Source organism: Oncorhynchus mykiss, chromosome 9, assembly GCF_013265735.2.
Source record: "Oncorhynchus mykiss isolate Arlee chromosome 9, USDA_OmykA_1.1, whole genome shotgun sequence".
Lineage (NCBI taxonomy): Eukaryota > Metazoa > Chordata > Actinopteri > Salmoniformes > Salmonidae > Oncorhynchus > Oncorhynchus mykiss.
In genome coordinates, this window is record NC_048573.1 from 55,527,475 (window position 1) to 55,546,308 (window position 18,834).

The 18,834-nt window shown below is 42.5% G+C and overlaps 1 protein-coding gene across 1 annotated transcript in view; it reads left to right on the forward strand.

Moving 5' to 3' along the window:
- Window positions 1–3,558: 3,558 nt before the first annotated feature.
- The window catches only part of dlgap4a (discs, large (Drosophila) homolog-associated protein 4a), a 116,509-nt gene continuing 101,233 nt past the window's right edge, over window positions 3,559–18,834 (forward strand). Inside the window, exon 1 of the mRNA XM_021616299.2 lies at window positions 3,559–3,836. The gene's annotated coding sequence lies outside the window, so the exon portion shown is untranslated. The remainder of the gene's footprint in view (window positions 3,837–18,834) is intronic.

Genomic DNA, 18,834 nt, shown 5'->3' on the forward strand with positions numbered 1-18,834 from the left:
AACCAGGATGTGGACATGAAGCTATGGTTAGGGTTGTACCAGGATGTGGACATGAAGCTAGGGGTAGGGTTGAATCAGGATGTGGACATGAAGCTCGGGTTAGGGTTGAACTGGGATGTGGACATGAAGCTAGGGTTAGGGTTGAACCAGGATGTGGACATGAAACTAGGGGTAGGGTTGAACCAGGATGTGGACATGAAGCTAGGGTTAGGGTTGAATCAGGATGTGGACATGAAGCTAGGGTTAGGGTTGAACCAGGATGTGGACATGAAGCTAGGGGTAGGGTTGAACCAGGATGTGTACATGAAGCTAGGGTTAGGGTTGAACCAGGATGTGGACATGAAGCTAGGGTTAGGGTTGAACCGGGATGGGGACATGAAGCTAGGGGTAGGGTTGAACCAGGATGTGGACATGAAGCTAGGGTTGTGGCGAAATCTGCACGGAGCCTTCACCGTGCACTGCCACTTTAAGAGCGCATGAGCAGTAAGGAATGAGGAAATTAAGAGAGCTCATTCAGCTCTTTGGGGAGGGGCTCTTTGGTGGCGCGACAGTTTGATTGTGTGTGCTGTGCTGCAGAAGTTTTGTTTGTTTTCAGCGTGTGTAGTTTATAGAGTATTTAACTCAATCATCGGTGTAATCGCTCTAGGTCGTGGTTGTTTCTCTATTCTACTCTTTAACTTTCGGCATGGTTAATACCTGCCTGGCGCCCGAACAAAATCTTTCTTTACCCCTCTCTAATAAATACCGCTACAGGGTAAGGGTTGAACTGGGATGTGGACATGAAGCTAGGGGTAGGGTTGAACCAGGATGTGGATATGAAGCTAGGGGTAGGGTTGAACCAGGATGTGGACATGAAGCTAGGGGTAGGTTTGAACCAGGATGTGGACATGAAGCTAGGGGTAGGGTTGAACTGGGATGTGGACATGAAGCTAGGGTTAGCGTTGAACCGGGATGTGGACATGCAGCTAGGGTTAGGGTTGAACCAGGATGTGGACATGAAGCTAGGGTTAGGGTTGAACTGGGATGTGGACATGAAGCTAGGGTTAGAGTTGAACTGGGATGTGGACATGAAGCTAGGGTTAGCGTTGAACCGGGATATGGACATGAAGCTAGGGTTAGGGTTGAACCATGATGTGGACATGAAGCTAGGGTTAGGGTTGATATGGGATGTGGACATGAAGCTAGGGTTAGGGTTGATCCGGGATGTGGACATGAAGCTAGGGTTAGGGTTGAACTGGGATGTGGACATGAAGCTAGGGTTAGGGTTGATATGGGATGTGAACATGAAGCTAGGGTTAGGGTTGATCTGGGATGTGGACATGAAGCTAGGGTTAGGGTTGAACCAGGATGTGGACATGAAGCTAGGGTTAGGGTTGAACCAGGATGTGGACATGAAGCTAGGGTTAGGGTTGTACCAGGATGTGGACATCAAGCTAGGGGTAGGGTTGAACCAGGATGTGGACATGAAGCTAGGGTTAGGGTTGATCCGGGATGTGGACATGAAGCTAGGGTTAGGGTTGAACCAGGATGTGGACATGAAGCTAGGGTTAGGGTTGTACCAGGATGTGGACATCAAGCTAGGGGTAGGGTTGAACCAGGATGTGGACATGAAGCTAGGGTTAGGGTTGAACCAGGATGTGGAAATGAAACTAGGGTTAGGGTTGAACTGGGATGTGGACATGAAGCTAGGGGTAGGGTTGAACTGGGATTTGGACATGAAGCTAGGGTTAGGGTTGAACTGGGATATGGACATGAAGCTAGGGGTAGGGTTGAACCAGGATGTGGACATGAAGCTAGGGGTAGGGTTGAACCAGGATGTGGACATGAAGCTAGGGGTAGGGTTGAACTGGGATGTGGACATGAAGCTAGGGTTAGCGTTGAACCGGGATGTGGACATGCAGCTAGGGTTAGGGTTGAACCAGGATGTGGACATGAAGCTAGGGTTAGGGTTGAACCAGGATGTGGACATGAAGCTAGGGTTAGGGTTGAACCAGGATGTGGACATGAAGCTAGGGTTAGGGTTGTACCAGGATGTGGACATCAAGCTAGGGGTAGGGTTGAACCAGGATTTGGACATGAAGCTAGGGTTAGGGTTGATCCGGGATGTGGACATGAAGCTAGGGTTAGGGTTGAACCAGGATGTGGACATGAAGCTAGGGTTAGGGTTGTACCAGGATGTGGACATCAAGCTAGGGGTAGGGTTGAACCAGGATGTGGACATGAAGCTAGGGTTAGGGTTGAACCAGGATGTGGAAATGAAGCTAGGGTTAGGGTTGAACTGGGATGTGGACATGAAGCTAGGGGTAGGGTTGAACTGGGATTTGGACATGAAGCTAGGGTTAGGGTTGAACTGGGATGTGGACATGAAGCTAGGGTTAGGGTTGAACTGGGATGTGGACATGAAGCTAGGGTTAGCGTTGAACCGGGATGTGGACATAAAGCTAGGGTTAGGGTTGAACCATGATGTGGACATGAAGCTAGAGTTAGGGTTATGGTGAAATTTGCTTTAGGCCTTATATGCAACAGCATACAGTATATGTGTTTTTACTCTTGTGAAAACATGAAGTATACCATATAGAGCACCGAAGAGCTCAGACTGTCGCAGATGACGAAAGACCACAACTTCAAACATGGAATCAGTCACACACATATACAACTCCCACCCCTGAGGCAAGCCTGCTTTTGCTCTATGAAATGGGCCATCTCATAACATAGATTGTGCAGTGGACATGGCTTTATCAGCCTCTTAAATGATAACCACGTAATCCAATCAATATTTCAGCAATGGAAGCCCTGCATCTTGCAAAGCCTATATTGGCTGCTGCTTCCAGGAGAAATGACATGCTTGCACAGATACTGTATCTAGTATGTCATAACTTTGGGAATTGACCAGCACACCATGCACAGTAATATGTTCTATGGATACCAGATCCAATTGCTTAGTCAGCCGAGTGCTCCTTATTGCAATCAACTAGATGACAGTGGCTAGACCAGAGCAAAGACCATTTATGATACCTTTTAATGGTTAACTGGCTGGAGGATGGTATTAAAGAACTAGTAGTAATAAAAAAGAAAACATGATTGATCTTTTAGGACCTGGAATACCCAAGCCCATCTAAAATGTAGCATGATATTTTTAGTAAAGTATTTTCTCCTTTCCACATATCCCCCCTTCTCTCTCTCTCTCTCTCTCTCTCTCTCTCTCTCTCGCTCACACACACTTTACACTCTTTACACACACACACACACACACACACACACACACACACACACACACAATGTTTATTATAAGACATGCACTGCACACATGCAGTATTTGGTTTCAACAAATATTAATTCATATTAATTCATTTAATATGTCAAATGCAGATGTCCTTGTTGTAAATTACAGTTTGCTATAAATTGAGCTGATCACTATAGTAATTATTGAACTGCTCTGTTTCAGGGCCCTGTGCTGCCCACTGCCCACACCCCCGCCTCTCATCCCATGTCTCCATTGACCAAACGCCGCAGCATTACCGGCTGCCACAGAAACGCTTCTCCACTGCAAACGTGTCATGAATGAGACTCTGTGATGGGTAGTCTACCGCTGTGGGGTCCAATTTAGCATCGTTTATCCTTCGACACGCAGGGGGACACAACAGCGGAGGACAGAAAACAATGTTCATTCCATTAGACTGAGAAGGGCTGCCAATCTAAACCTGTGCGATATTTTAGATCAGCGCAGTTTACCTACTCATCAGTCATATTGTCGATAAAAAGGATATATATTTTTGGGACATGTAAGTCAAGTCTTGTGTGACCGACACCCACCGAACAGTCAAGGATGAAATAAGGTAAGCTATTGAATAATTGCCTCTATTTTTGTGTGAGGAATGTTGCGAGATATGCGAATTATGTTACTATGTTGCAGTCGAGTTTACATGGATAGAGTCACAGACTGCTGGTTCTCTCATGTTCAGTTTAGTTGGCTACATTTCACATAACTTAGGCTACTTTACGCAGCATAAATTAGTAATGTATGTTACGTGTGTACAATATGTATGGCTATTTGCACATCTCTATGTGGAGTTAATTGGTATTCTAGTCAATGGAGAATTAGATGGTGAAGGTATTGATCTTTGATTTCAATGTATGGTGCTTATATATGCTATACCATCTTGTCAAACTCAAGAGCATAATCCAAATACAGCCTGAATTTGTGTGGATGTACAGTAGGGAATGTATGTGTCCTATATTGTCTACCCAGAACTTATCCGTGATGCCAGTTTGTTTGATATGTTTGAAACTTTACAGTTGTAGCTGGTCAACATGTCAACAAATCTAAAGTACTGGCCATATTCTCAGAATAAGACTATAACATTGACTATTGCTATAACTTCCTTTTAATTACTGTCAGGTAATCCAAATCATACAAAGCAACGTGTATAGATTCAGTAATGCAGCCTGGCATCAAAGTCATAGGAACCATACTTTACGTACAGGATTTATCAGCACCGCTAATAAATTTGATATCTACTAATGGTTTACTTACTTTAGACAGAAACGAAAGTAGGTGGGTAGGTCTGGTTGGTGCGTGTGTGTGTGTAATCCGCGACTGTCTCGGTAGCAATCCAAGGGTTGCGTGTTCAAATCCGGTTGGGGGCAACTGCAGCATTTTAGCTAATCCTGCCCCTAACATGTATTCTAAACGTGACCAAATTCATCTATTCCTGCTAAATTCACCGAAACTTTTGTTTCGTTCTCCTAACCTTTTACTTAAATTATCCTAACCTTTGTCATTATTTCCCCTAACTGCCAATTTAAATGTCCCCATAATTATATTTTGTTGTTATGGCACAAAAAGAAACCTGGCCCCAGAGAAAAACATATAAAACTAAACATCCACCAAAATGTATGATAGGTTTCGTCATCCAATTCATATGCTATTGTACAACCTGGTAAGAGGTATGATACAACACGTCTTATAATTCTTCCATTCATAATGTAACCTAACGTAACCTAATACATCATGCTAAATGCAATGCACAATATCTATTTTTTTAATACCCCTCTCTGTCCTGTCCCATCTCTACTCTAATTGATGGAGTATTTGAAAAAGTGGTTCTGTTTTTATACATAACAAATCCTTGCAGTCTAACTAAATTATCTGAGGTTTGTTTCCTTTTTCTTTCATTTTTGCAAATGTAATAACACAAAAGCTTTAGTACAAATCCCAATTGTGGGTGAAACATTAACATACCATTAGAGAAAAATACTGTAGTCTGTATGAGATTTAACACCTTAAAGCACAGACCAACATAGAAGAACTGCAGGACAGCCTTCCCCTTGGTCAGATGGATTCCTGTCTCTACAGCATGCAATCTGGCACACTTGTCTCAGTCAGAGCAGAGGAGGCCAGGGGAAGTCAGAGCAGGGGCAGGTCAATGGAATGAGTTTGCATCCGTCGGGGTCCGGGCTGTTGTTGTTGTTGTTGTAGTCCAACCGGACTTCCAGCAATTAAAAGCCTATTTTGTCATTGGAGGAGTGATTAATAATTCATCCGCAGCTTAATTCGGCAACAAATCATCGCCAGGCATATTGAGGGATGTCATAGTGTAGCAGCCTGGTTGTGCTCTACTCTCCTCCCAACTGCTGCTGCTGCAGGCAGACCTTCAATGAGCTCTGGGCAGCTGAGAGCTGTGACAACGGTTACAAAAAGAGGGTATATTACTGGAAACTTTCAAAGTGTACCAATAAACTACCAGAATTTACCAATAAACTACCAGAATTTTGGTATCTTTCAATTATTTAAAGTTATCTATCACAAGACATCTAGTGGCCCTTTTGGGTACTTCAGATAATCACAGGTGTCTGGCCCTCTGTGTCGCCTTGTCACATATAAAGTATCGTGTATGAAATAATTACATAAGATGATTTTAAAATAGAATGACAAATCTGTAGAACAATATTCTAAATATAAACCATCAACGTAGTGAATACCATTGGTGTTTAATGTGAGGGTTTCATCATTAAATATTCTTTCTACATTTTTGTATTTATTTTACTGTCAGTATGTATTTGATGTCAGTATTTTGGTGTCAAACTGGTGGCAGTTGTGAAAAAGTTGCAGAGTTAATAGAAAAGAATGCCATTGTTGTTAAGATACTTTTTTCATTAATTAGGCTATATTCTATTGAACCATATGGTTTATCTACTAGAAACTCATGGACAATATGGACACAAATATAATAAATTAATACTATATATTAATACATTTTTAAAAAAGTTATTCAATTATAAATTACCAAAGTTATGATAGATTGCCATAGATTTTCTGTTAATTACGTAAATTACTGAAGATTCCGGTTAACTTTGGTAAATTACCGGTAGCTTTGCAACCTTAACTGTGACTGCTAATCAGAGGCCCGCTCTACGACATTTCAGAAGAACATGCTACTTAAGCATGTTTTAACCATGTGAAATGGTGTTGGCATGTTGGCAGATTATTGTTTGAATAAATTGTCGCATTGAATTCGCTGTGAATAGGTCATAGCATGTCTGTATGTCAGACCTTGAAAAAAAAGAGGCTAGCTAAATTACTAAAACATAAATTACAATTGTGCTGAACATTTTCCTTTTGTCTTTCATTCAAATGTTATAGCTGCAGGTTCTGGCGAACAGTACAAGCTCCCACCACCATACACATACTACATCACTGTATGTTGAGGAGCCTCTCTGGAGGTTTGATGGCTTCTACTCCATCACGCTGAAGTGACACTAATTAAATCATCCTTCTCTGCTGAAGGTTCTCTCTCTGCTTAGTCACTGTGGTGCCAGTGTTCTATCTGCTGCCAGGGAGTTACCAGCAATGATGTCACTGCTAGTGGCCTTTAAGGGAACTGGAGCTGGCTTACATCCAGAATAGTGGGTGTTCTCCAGGTAGTTGTCATAGTCAGGATGAGTAGAGCGATACACAGCCATTTCATACAGTATCATGTATCACTGACCACTATGACATGATTATAGGGACCAACGTTGCATTAGCCATTGCTCTAAGTGACAATATTTTCTTCTGTGATATGAGATCCATGACCTTGGGTTTGACCTCTCTCGCTCTCCCTTTTGTGGACTATTCATTGTGAGATGCATTTAATCAGGTTTCATGAGCCTCAATGACACCTGTGACTGGGGAATAGGCCATTATGTAGAAATGTCAAGACAACTAAAAGCAAGGCTGTTGCTATGAAATGTTGATGTACCAGGATTTCGTCATATTCGAAGAGAACAGAGAAAAACATTTCTGCAAGGTGTTATTGATATCAATATTCCAAGATGAACAGTCTAGTAAAGTCAGTCAATGAAAAACAATTGTAATTGATTATTTACAGCAAGCAAATGATGCATGATAAGATAGCTTGACTGATCTATGTTCCACTATGCTGCTCATGGGGGGGAACTGAATATGAATGATGGAACAGACACTGTCTCTGACCCCAGTCTCCAATGACCAAGGCCTTTCATAACCCTGTTACTGTCTTCTCTCTCTGTGACATCATCATGGAGACTCCCAAGAGAGGAACTGTTACTGCTAAACTGCTGGGCAACCTAACTGTATCATGACGGGAGACAGAGCAACGATGTCACCATGCATTTCGCCTTGAGCTGTATGTAGTCACCCAATAGATGGTACTTGGTCGTCTTGCCCCATCTCTTCTCATCTCTTCTCTACTCTTCTCATCTCTTCTCTACTCTTCTCTTCTTTCTCCTATAACCAAGGCTATTACATATGTATAAGCGACTAGAATTATTCTGACCTTTTAAGTAAAAACAGATGTTATATGCAGCATATACTGCGTAAACCTCATAACTTCGAGCACCGAATTCGTTCACATTAATTTGAATCCTTTTTTGTATTCTTTTCCACTCCCTAGCTACCTATCTGACTGCTCTCAGCAGTACAGTACACCATGTAGTGGGTGTAGGTCAGCTGGTGGTACACTGCAAGGCAATTACATTACAGAGCCTCTCTCCACCAGCCAGCCTCATGTGTCACTGGCTACACTACTCTGTGACTACACTGTGTTGGAGTGCACCGTGGTAACCATGTTGTGGGACACTCCTGTGGACACAGAGAACCAAATTGCCTGTGCTGTTATGCACACTGAAGCGTGAAGCTCACTTTGTCAAAAACCCTTGCTAGCTTGTCGTGTCGTGGCGCCACCACAATTCGTACATTTTTGGGTCCATTTGTAAAAATAAAATTACATGAAAATCAAAGTGCCTAAATGTGTCTGTCTCATCTACTGTGCCCAGTACACATGCAGCTCAGTGACCCTGTATAATCGAATGTATTCATAGTAAATAACAAAATATATTCAGCAAGGAAGGAAACGACGGCCTCCAGAGTGGTGCAGTGGTCTAAAGGCACTAGAGATTCTGGGTTCGAGTCCAGGCTCTGTCGCAGCCGGCCGTGCCCTAGAGATTCTGAGTTAGAGTCCAGGCTTTGTCGCAGCCGGCCGTGCCACTAAAGATTCTGGGTTCGAGTCCAGGCTCTGTCGCTGCTGGCCGTGCCACTAGAGATTCTGGGTTCGAGTCCAGGCTCTGTCGCAGCCGGCCGTGCCACTAGAGATTCTGGGTTCGAGTCCAGGCTCTGTCGCAGCCGGCCGTGCCACTAGAGATTCTGGGTTCGAGTCCAGGCTCTGTCGCAGCCGGCCTGAGAGACCCATTAGAGCGACGCACAATAGGCTCAGAATCGTCCAGCTTAGGGGAGGGTTTGGCCGGTAGGGATGTCTTTGTTCCATCGCGCACTAGAGACTCCTGTGGCGGGCTGGGCGCAGTGCACACTTACACGGTCGCCAGGTGTACAGTGTTTCCTCCCGCACATTGGTGCATCTGGCTTCCGAGTTAAGTGGGCATTGTGTCAAGAAGCCGTGTGGCTTGATTGGGTTGTGTTTCGAGGACGCACGGCTCTCGACCTTCGCCTCTCCCAAGTCCGTACGGGAGTTGCAGTGATGAGACAAGACTGTAACTACCAATTGGATACCATGAAATTGGGGAGAAAAGGGGTAAAAGGAAGGAGAGGACATTCTGAAATGTCTTCATGGGGTTTTGTTGTGTCAAACTTTGTCCTTGAGTGGGGGTGTATTTTTAGACTCTTGACCAATAGCTTATTTTCATATCTGTTTTCTTCTCCATAGAAACAAGGCCTGGATGAGAGGCAGATTGAGAGGACATAGAGAGGAGATCAGTGAGAGGAAGATGGATAAAAGCTCCCTGTTGACGAGCATGTATTAGGCTTCTGTATGCACCACAGTGTGGAGGCAGGAGCAGATGATGACCACGTGTGTCAGTGTTAACTCAGTGTCCCACTAAATTAGATTAAGTGGATTTCAATCACTTGATTTCATGGATTTGTTTGAGTCGATATCCATGTGGAAAATTCAATTTACTGCACACCAGATGTCACAAAACCTTGGTCATGATAAACATGCTTGTGGTTTGCTCCTTTAGGTTCAGTAAGAATGTCTCTTTCCTGCCCTTGCCCTGTGCCATCCCTCTCACAAACCTATTGATCTAGAGGACTTGAAAGCGTCCTATAAAATGGTGTCATTGTCTTGGGGAGGAGCGTCTCATTTCCTCTGAGATATGACTACCTTTTTAATGTCTCTTTCCATACATCCCATATTAGTACTGATGAAGTGGAAGGAAGAGGTGGTTAATTGCAGGCTGCTGGCTCTATTGACACTGTAGCATCCTGTCCCTGTGCTGTTCTCTGCTGAGTCAATGACAGCTCCTGCTAGCAGATTAGTGGATTGTACAACAATCCTCTTGTCCCTCAGCAAACTGTTCTCTCTCCATTGTTCTCTCTCTCATCCTCTCAAGTCTCAACAGTCTGTTCACTGCGTCAAAGAAAGCAAGAAGGGCAGAAAAAAAAGGATCTAAATACAGTGTGCTCATTTAGACAGCTCTTGACGACTAGAAGTGGTGTTCTAAAGAAACCCTCTACCTCTGGTTACCTCCATTCGGCCCCCCTTTATTCATAGCTTTCTATTTCTAACATTTTCTACCTTGTCTAAATGTTGGAAATAGCTGTTCTCCGTACCTGATGGACTTTGTGTTAGCTGTTTTCTCCCCACGGGTGTAGTGTCTGTCTCCAGTATTTCCCTGCTCCCTCCCCACTCTCACTGAAAGGATCCTCTGACACAGATTTGCATGTTAAGTTAAACGTCGCTCACAAGGGACGATTAATCAGCAACACAGCAATTAATGAGTCTTTGTCCCTGGGTGATTAATTTACGTCTCCTGCGTCCAACACAGGGAATATGCTGGACCAGCTGTTTGTTCCATTTAGTGAGCTTTTTCTGGCATTCTGTAATATTTACTCAACTTTGAGGAGAAAAATTGTCTGTAATTGTGGCATGAGTAGCGGTGCAATTAAATCATAAAATGTAGCTTCATGCAGGCTGTTTTTCTCTTCTTTCTGAAAATGAAACAGTCAGTTATTTGTGCCCTGGTTCTGGAAAATGTCTTACCCTGTTGTAGTTAACTTAGAATCAGCCATAACAGAAAGCCTGCAAGCTAAATCATATACAGTTACAGCAATGTTAAGGAAATAAAAAGACTCAGAGAGAAAACCCTCCAAGCAGTTAATTACATTAGTAAGAAGATAAGTTGTTTGTCAGGAAGAGGAGGCGGTGATGGTGGGAGAAAAATGAATGTACAGTATACAGTACTGCAGGGCTGTACGCTACATTCAATGCAGAGAGAGTTACTTTGTTGTGTAACTACAAAGATCATTTATGTTATTCTCTTTGCCGTTTCAGGGACATTGCTTGGTGATTTAGTGTCTGTGGGTGTTCAGCATATAAAATGTATTTGATGAACGCTGAGACACACACACTCACATATGCACTCACGCACACACAAAGTAACATAACTCAGTTGATTTAAATGGTTTTTTTAAAAACATTTTGACACCCACTAACAGACCTTATTACCTTATTAGATCCATTACCCCTATGGATGGATGTTTCCTTAGGAAGAGGGAAGATTATGTAGAAGGAAGAGCCATATGTTCTCCTAACATACTTCTGTGAGATGTCTTCTGTTTGTTATAGAATCATCTCCCACTCAGTAGCCACTGCTCAAGCAGCAAGAAGGTCATCTTCAGAAATTTGCAAGCAGAAACCACCAAGTTAGTTCTCTCATTTTGTTTGGCAACAATATGAGAGCAGTGAGTCAAGGGGAGTCAATGGGGAATCAAGGGGAATCAAGGGGAATATGATTTGTGAATGTGATGTGTGATGACCTACCTACACATAAATGCAACCACAAGAAAACTCTTTTGGGATTATTCCTCCATGCGCATGCCACGGAAATGTATTATTTCACAATTATTTCATGCTTCATTTAAAAGAATTGGCTTGAGCTATTTGTCATCTGAGATAGTACTCTGTAGGTGTTTCATCACAGACATACTTTTTACAGACAGGGTCTAGAACATATTGAATGTCAGTGAGCAGAGATGAGTCCTCTGTAGTCAGATTAACACTGCAGGATGCCAACCTTGTGACTCCATTCTCAGATTACACCAGATTGTGTAACATCAGAGCCCTGGTGCCAAGCAGCAATCTCATGTAAGGGATACTCTTAGATTAGCTGTAGGCTTGCTAGACTACAGTACAGTCAGGACTAGTGCAATTATTAATTGGAAGATTGGTTTCCACGACCATTCTTTATGTTGGTTGCCTATTTAACTGACATATAGCCTAATATATTATTGGTTCTACTGATAACATATTAAATGTTACAATAATTATAAAACAGAGATCATTTTAAGTACCTTCTAGGGAACATTGGTATGGTTTCTCTTTCATTTTTTCTTCTTATCCCTAATCCCAAAGTCCATCAGACTGGAAGTGCTTTGCACAGATTCCCAGTGTAATTAAAAATGCAAGGGATGCCTATGTTACTCACACACAGCTCACATAGCTCAGTTAGATTAGTGTCTGGTTTGATTATTGTTCATGAACCCAGTGGAGGACTTTCTGACTAGGAGTCAAGGAATCCACATCCTCTTTCTGAACCACTAGATTAAGCTAAACTTGAGTATGAGATCTGAAAATCAATTTACGATGAATAAAAAAAGGTATAATAATAAAGTTCTAACTGCTCAAATACCTTTGACCTTGGTGCTTGCTATAAGGTATATCTGCAATCTAATAACACAATGCTGGGTTGTTAATAAAACATCATTGCTGTAAGGTGATGTACTTTTTGAGTGCTGGTATTGGAAGACATCACAAAACAGTTCTGACATCTGGGACTAATAGGAAAAATACTCATTATCTCAAGACCATACATTTTGCAGATAGGATCTTATAGTGCCGAGTCCTTGATTTTTCATCATAGGTTCTGGTCCTCTTTTGCAAATACTCTGATTTTTTTCACCCCTTTTTCAGAAGAATAGCCATCACTTAAGCTCTTAATGATAAAAACAAAGAAATACATTTACCTTAGAGCATGTTTAAAGCCCATTGGATAGGCCTTGCTGTTTTTGTCTTGTTCTATATCAATATGAAAACCTCCAGAAAATAGTATTTCACAAAAATTACAAACTTACCACATTTTATTGATAACTAGTAGTAGTTTACTGACTTTGGGATATATAACAATATATCTGTTTACTCATCCAGAGCTAAACTTTAGCAATGTTGCTAGTTCTCCATAGGGAATAGTATATTTGTCATTTTAGTGAACTATTGCCTTAACAAATGAACTGTTACGTATAGTAACGACTTCTCATGAAAATGTTCCCGGTGCATTTACATCTCAACAGTTTTATATTTTAGAATTATACATTGCATTCGGAAAGTATTCAGACCCCTTGACTTTTTCCACATATTATTACGTTATAGCCTTATTCTATAGCCTCGAGTCTTCTTGGGTATGACGCTAGAAGCTTGGCACACATGTATTTGGAGAGTTTCTCCCATTCTTCTCTGCAGATCTTCTCAAGCTCTGTCAGTTTGGATGGGGAGCGTTGCTGAACAGCTATTTTCAGATATTTCCAGAGATGTTCGATCGAGTTCAAGTCCGGGCTCTGGCCGGACCACTCAAGGACATTCAGAGACTTGTCCCGAAGCCACTCCTGCATTGTCTTGGCTGTGTGCTTAGGGTCGTTGTCCTGTTGGAAGGTAAACTTTTGCCCCAGTTTGAGGTCCTGCACTCTGGAGCAGGTTTTCATCAAGGATTTCTCTGTACTTGACCCTGCCGTTGAAAAACATCCCCACATCATGATGCTGCCACCACCACACTTCACCGTAGGGATGGTGTCAGGTTTCCTCCAGACATGGCGCTTGGTATTCAGGCCAAAGAGTTAAATCTTGGTTTCATCAGACCAGGGAATATGGTTTCTCATGGTCTAAGAGTCTTTAGGTGACTTTTGGCAAAATCCAAGCGGGCTGCCATGGGCCTTTTACTGAGTAGTGACTTCCGTCTGACCACTCTACCATAAAGGCCTGATTGGGGAGTGCTGCAGAGATGGATGTCCTTCTGGAAAGTTCTCCCATCTCCACAGAGGAACTCTGAAGCTCTGTCAGAGTGACCATTGGGTTCTTGGTCTCCTCCCTGACCAAGGCTCTTCTTTCCCAATTGCTCAGTTTGGCCGGACGGCCAGCTCTTAGAAGCGTCTTGGTGATTTTAAACTTCTTCCATTTAATAATGATGGAGGCCACTGTGTTCTTGGGGACCTTCAATACCACAGAAATGTTTTGGTACCCTTCCCCAGATCTGTGCCTTGACACAATACTGTCTCGGAGCTCTGCAGACAATTCCTTCGGCCTCATGGCTTGGTTTTTGCTCTGACATGCACTGTCAACTGTGTAGATTGCTGAGGATTTTTTATGTATTTAATCCATTTTAGAATAAGGCTGTAACGTAACAAAATGTGGGAACAGCCAAGGGGTCTGAATACTTTCCGATGGCACTGTATGTGTGATTCTCTGGGAGACTGGGAGATGATATTCAGAGGCTGTCACTGATGCTGCCTCTCTGAATGTCTTGCTGCTTGAGAATGCAAAGGCAGAGGAAAGTCAATGACATGCTCACACTGCAGCCAAGCATAGGATAGGATATACAGTACTTCTATAAGTGCTTTCTGAATACCTACTATGGTGTTTAGCAATGTTCCCTCTAAACTGCACGTATGGGCGGGCGCGCAGCTCCAACCCAGAAACTGCCGCGCAGCTCCAACCCAGGACTGCGCAGAAGAAATATCACACATAGAGAAGCACCAGATAGTACTTCATCCAGCTTTGTAGAGTTTACCCTGTTAGTTAACACTATCACCGTTTCCCTTTACTGTGGCAATTGTGATCGAATCAATGCAATATTAGCCACTTTCAATGCAACATACCGAAACAAAAGGAACGTTTTGTTGTTGGTAGAACTCATCGGAGTAGGATTCTATTGCATGCGGCATTACCAATCAGAGCTGCAGTAGGCCTATATGCAAGTAGACCATTGCCATATATGGATCTGTGCCGTTTACTTTGAACTGGACAGCATGAGCGGTCTTGAGTAGATGCGCTTGTTTTTAGATCACTGTAATAATGCTATGGGAAAAAAATATTTATATTTATTTGGCAAATATCCATAGTAGCCTACTGGGCCATTGTTAAGACTGTAAAACTGTAACTTAAAGCGGATTCTGCCTCAGTGTTTTTTTAAATTTACGTTTTATTTAACTAGGCAAGTCAGTTAAGAACAGGCACGTGTTAACGCACAGTAAACGCACGCTGGAAATTGCATAGCATTTTCACAACATTCAAGTTTGCGCTCAGCAGACCTGAAATGTTCTCAGTGCCTATAAAAATTATAGGGAACATTGGTGTTTAGTTTCCTTTTTTAAATATAAGAATCGTGCCACAGGGGTAGATCGGGTGAGTGTGCCAAGTACAGTTGATACTGGCCCATCTTTTTCAGACCCTTTGGGTCAAGAGTAACACTTAGCCATTGGCAATGGCTGCTAGGAGTGGTGAGTGTGTGGCACCGTCATAGATGTTGTGTCTAAGTAACGGTCAGGCAATTTCATGAAGAGAACCGGTGTGTGTGTGTGTACAACATGTCTCTCAGAACTTCTAACACTAGCAGTCACAATCGTTTTGTGTCCATCCCGTTGTGACCTTGATATAAAACGTCTTACAATCTCCCCTTTGGGTATTCTCCAAATCCATGCAGCTGTTTTTCAATTGGTGTCTTCTTTCTCCCCTCATCCTCAGGACTCAGGGTCTCTCTCTGCAGCTCCTCCTGTGGATTGGATCATTGCAGTAGCTTTCAGTTGCGGCCAAAGTGTCTTTTATATAAGAAGATCATAATACAAAATACATAGCCTACAGAATTATTACTGTAGGCCACGACTAACATGGATTTCTTATCATTTAAACAATAAAATGCTGAAGAAGTTAAGTGATGCTATTTGATAACTATGGCTCATATGAATAGACTGCAATATTTATATGCACATTTATCACACTGAAGAAGAACAAAAACATTTTACTCACACAATACATGAATCATGTAGATTGTTGCATTTAGTAGCACTTACAAAGTCTCCCTGGGGATACTCCGAAATGTTTCTCTCTATTCTCCTCCCAGTTATCTCTGAGGTTGTTGTCACTGTAATATGCTGTGAGAATGCCCCATTGGGAGCTGAAAAATAGTATGAAAGGCCTCTCTCTGATCACATACACAGACAGGTCTGTTTGTGAAAAGATATTCTCCTTCCTGGAGGCTGTTTGAATTTTGGTCAACAACAGTGGGTTTTTCTTTACTAATCCCTGAGGTTGAAATGGTCATCAAATTAAGCCGATATATACAATCACAGCCCTAGTATAGCTCACAGCCAGCCTTCTTTTATCTAGTCTAAGCATTCAGAGGTATTTCCATTCAAATATGGTCCTATCTTCACACATAATGTTAATGATGGCAGTAGTGCATATCATTGTTTCCCCTACTTTTATGATATGCTACTGTACATTCATTGTACCTTTTATTGTAAATTTACTAGCAAACACACACACACAGTATTGAAACACAAAGAATCACGCAAAGTCATAGAAGGCATACTTAATCACGCACAAGCAACTGAACAACTCATCTGAACAACTCATAGGATTGCTCAGTCATTATCATTTAGCACCACTGCATAGACAGAGATTGTATGGAGATAGGATGGAAAAAGCTGTAGAATACATAACTTACAGGTGAAAACCACAAATTAATATAAGAAATTATGCTATTCCCCATTCATTAGCATGAGGTGACTGTACCCTGTGGGATTTATAGTGAAGAGCATGATGTAATACACTAACTCATCCATCCTAGTTCTATACTGCGGCAATATTAGCAACCAAGGCAAAGAATTCAGTTCTCCTCTTGCTAGGGAATGATGGCTTGGGTTGTCACTGACACACACACACACACACACACACACACACACACACACACACACACACACACACACACACACACACACCGCGAGGCTGTCAATTGAGCTGTCTTGCAACATCTTGTCTCGTCCTCATGTGTCCTCATCAGACCTCTTGTGTTGTGACTTTAGCCTGAGGTCAGTGTGAGTTTTGTCTGTTTGACATCCCTACCTACGGCAGGAAAAGACAGTCCAGACCCAGCCGTCCTCCGGGGTTAGATGTCCTTGTTTGCTTACCGAAGCACTACACTTTTATTGTAAACAGAAACACAGCTGTTGCATAATTCACAGCTGCTCCCTCCTTAAGACAGGCAGGTAATGGGGCAGCACAATGGGGCTCTCGCTCCACTGGAGACCGGGGGGTAGATTGATAGTTTGGGTTGGTGCAGGCAGTGCAAAGGTGCACCGTCTACACACCCACCCCATGCAAATGTCCCCAACTGGATGTCCTTTTGTGGCTGGCCCTTGGACTGGAGCTATTGTACTATGTGGCTTTCAGCTATGTGATAAAATTTATAAAAATCATCCCAGACTCTGATGCATAGGTCTTCAAATGTTGTTTTTTTTACCTGGGGAAGGCACAGACTGGAATCGGGAGTTGACATTAATAATTGAACCAAGTCGATCAGTGGCTGCCTCCCTGCATGGAAAGCATCTGTCTGTCATCATAAGGCAATGCTGTGCCTTATTAAACCGTTGGGGGATGCAATGAATTTCATCTGGAGGTTTTCAAGGGCTCTCGAAGGTTGCTGACTGACTCAACTATTTGCATTTCTCACTCATGCACATGCGCGCACACACACACTCACACACCCACAATCTGATAATTACTCAACTGCCCAAATGAAGACGTAATCAGTTATGTCAGTCCCAGTCACTCAGGATATTGTCATTAAGGTTCTGGCGTAAGCTCTATGAGGATCCACTATCGAACACATCCACTGTGGATCTCTGAATCAGTGTGAACATCAATGAGGTTTAGGGGCGTGCTTTTACAAAAGCTCGGAGCACAGTAGTAGATCTATGGAAATGTGTCAGTACAGTTGTTCAAGGAACTGATAGAGGTACCAGAGCAAATAGCTTTTATTGAATGGGTATGCGAGGGGGATTCCATTGTGAGATAATAGCTTTCTTTCTCGTAGAGATGTGATTGTCTCTGCTGTCATCGAGCCCTGCATGCTACAGTACGTGGTCGGTTACTGACTGCCTAATGTGTAGTCTCATTAGTATGGGTGTCAATGCCTGTCCTCTCCTTCAGCTGAATCTGCCTGCCATGCCAGACCCTGTTACTGTAATGGATCTGCTGTAGCTGCTGCCGCATTGTCCCCAGATGGCTGGAGCGCAGATCCCCTGTTTGTCATTTCCCAAGGATACTGTATGAGCATGTGTTTGTGTTTGTGTGTGTGTGTGTCTGTGTATGTATGTGTGTGTGTGTTTGTGTGTGAATGTGTGTGTGTGTGTGTGTGTGTGTGTGTCTGTGTGTGTGTGTGTGTGTGTGTTTGTGTGTGCATGTGTGTGGGGTCTTTTATACTCGCATGCTTCCATGCATGTGTGCTTGTCCGTGCGTGTGTCAACTCAAATCAAATTGTATTCGTCACACCCTTCATAGACAACAGGTGTAGACTAACAATGAAGTGCTTAATTACAGGTCATTTTCCGACAATGCAGTTATAGATAAGATTACAAAAAAATATAATAATTGAAATAGTGGCACAGTGAATAACTAATAAAAATAAAGAGTAAAAACAACATGGCTATATATGGGGAGTAGAAAATAGCATTCCTATATACTAGTGGAGGTCAGTGCCGTTTATTTAAAAAAATAAAATCATGAGCATGACCTCATTTCTATTACAGCATGTTGGATGACTGTAATTCATATTCCGTTCACCCACGTCAATGTAACATCATAGTTTGCCCTATACCCATCATGAGGCTGCTACAACCTAGCCTATGAGTGAACGTTTACAACGTAGGTGCACACAGGTCGAGAGAAATATTTGACACATTCAATACCGCCTTGCACACTCTTGCCTTCATCTAGCTTATCTAGGATGTTGTCAGGTCCTGACCTTAGTTCCTTTTTTATGTCTCTGTTTTAGTTTGGTCAGGGCGTGAGTTGGGGTGGGCATTCTATGTTTTTGTTCTATGTTTTCTATTTCTATGTGTTTGGCCTGGTATGGTTCCCAATCAGAGGCAGCTGGCAATCGTTGTCTCTGATTGAGAACCATACTTAGGCAGCCTGTTTTCCCACTATGGGGGTGGGTAGTTATTTTCTGTTTAGTGTTTTTGTTGCACCTTGCAGAACTGTTTGTTTGTCCAGTATTCATCTTTATCAAAAGTATTATAAATAAGTACCACGC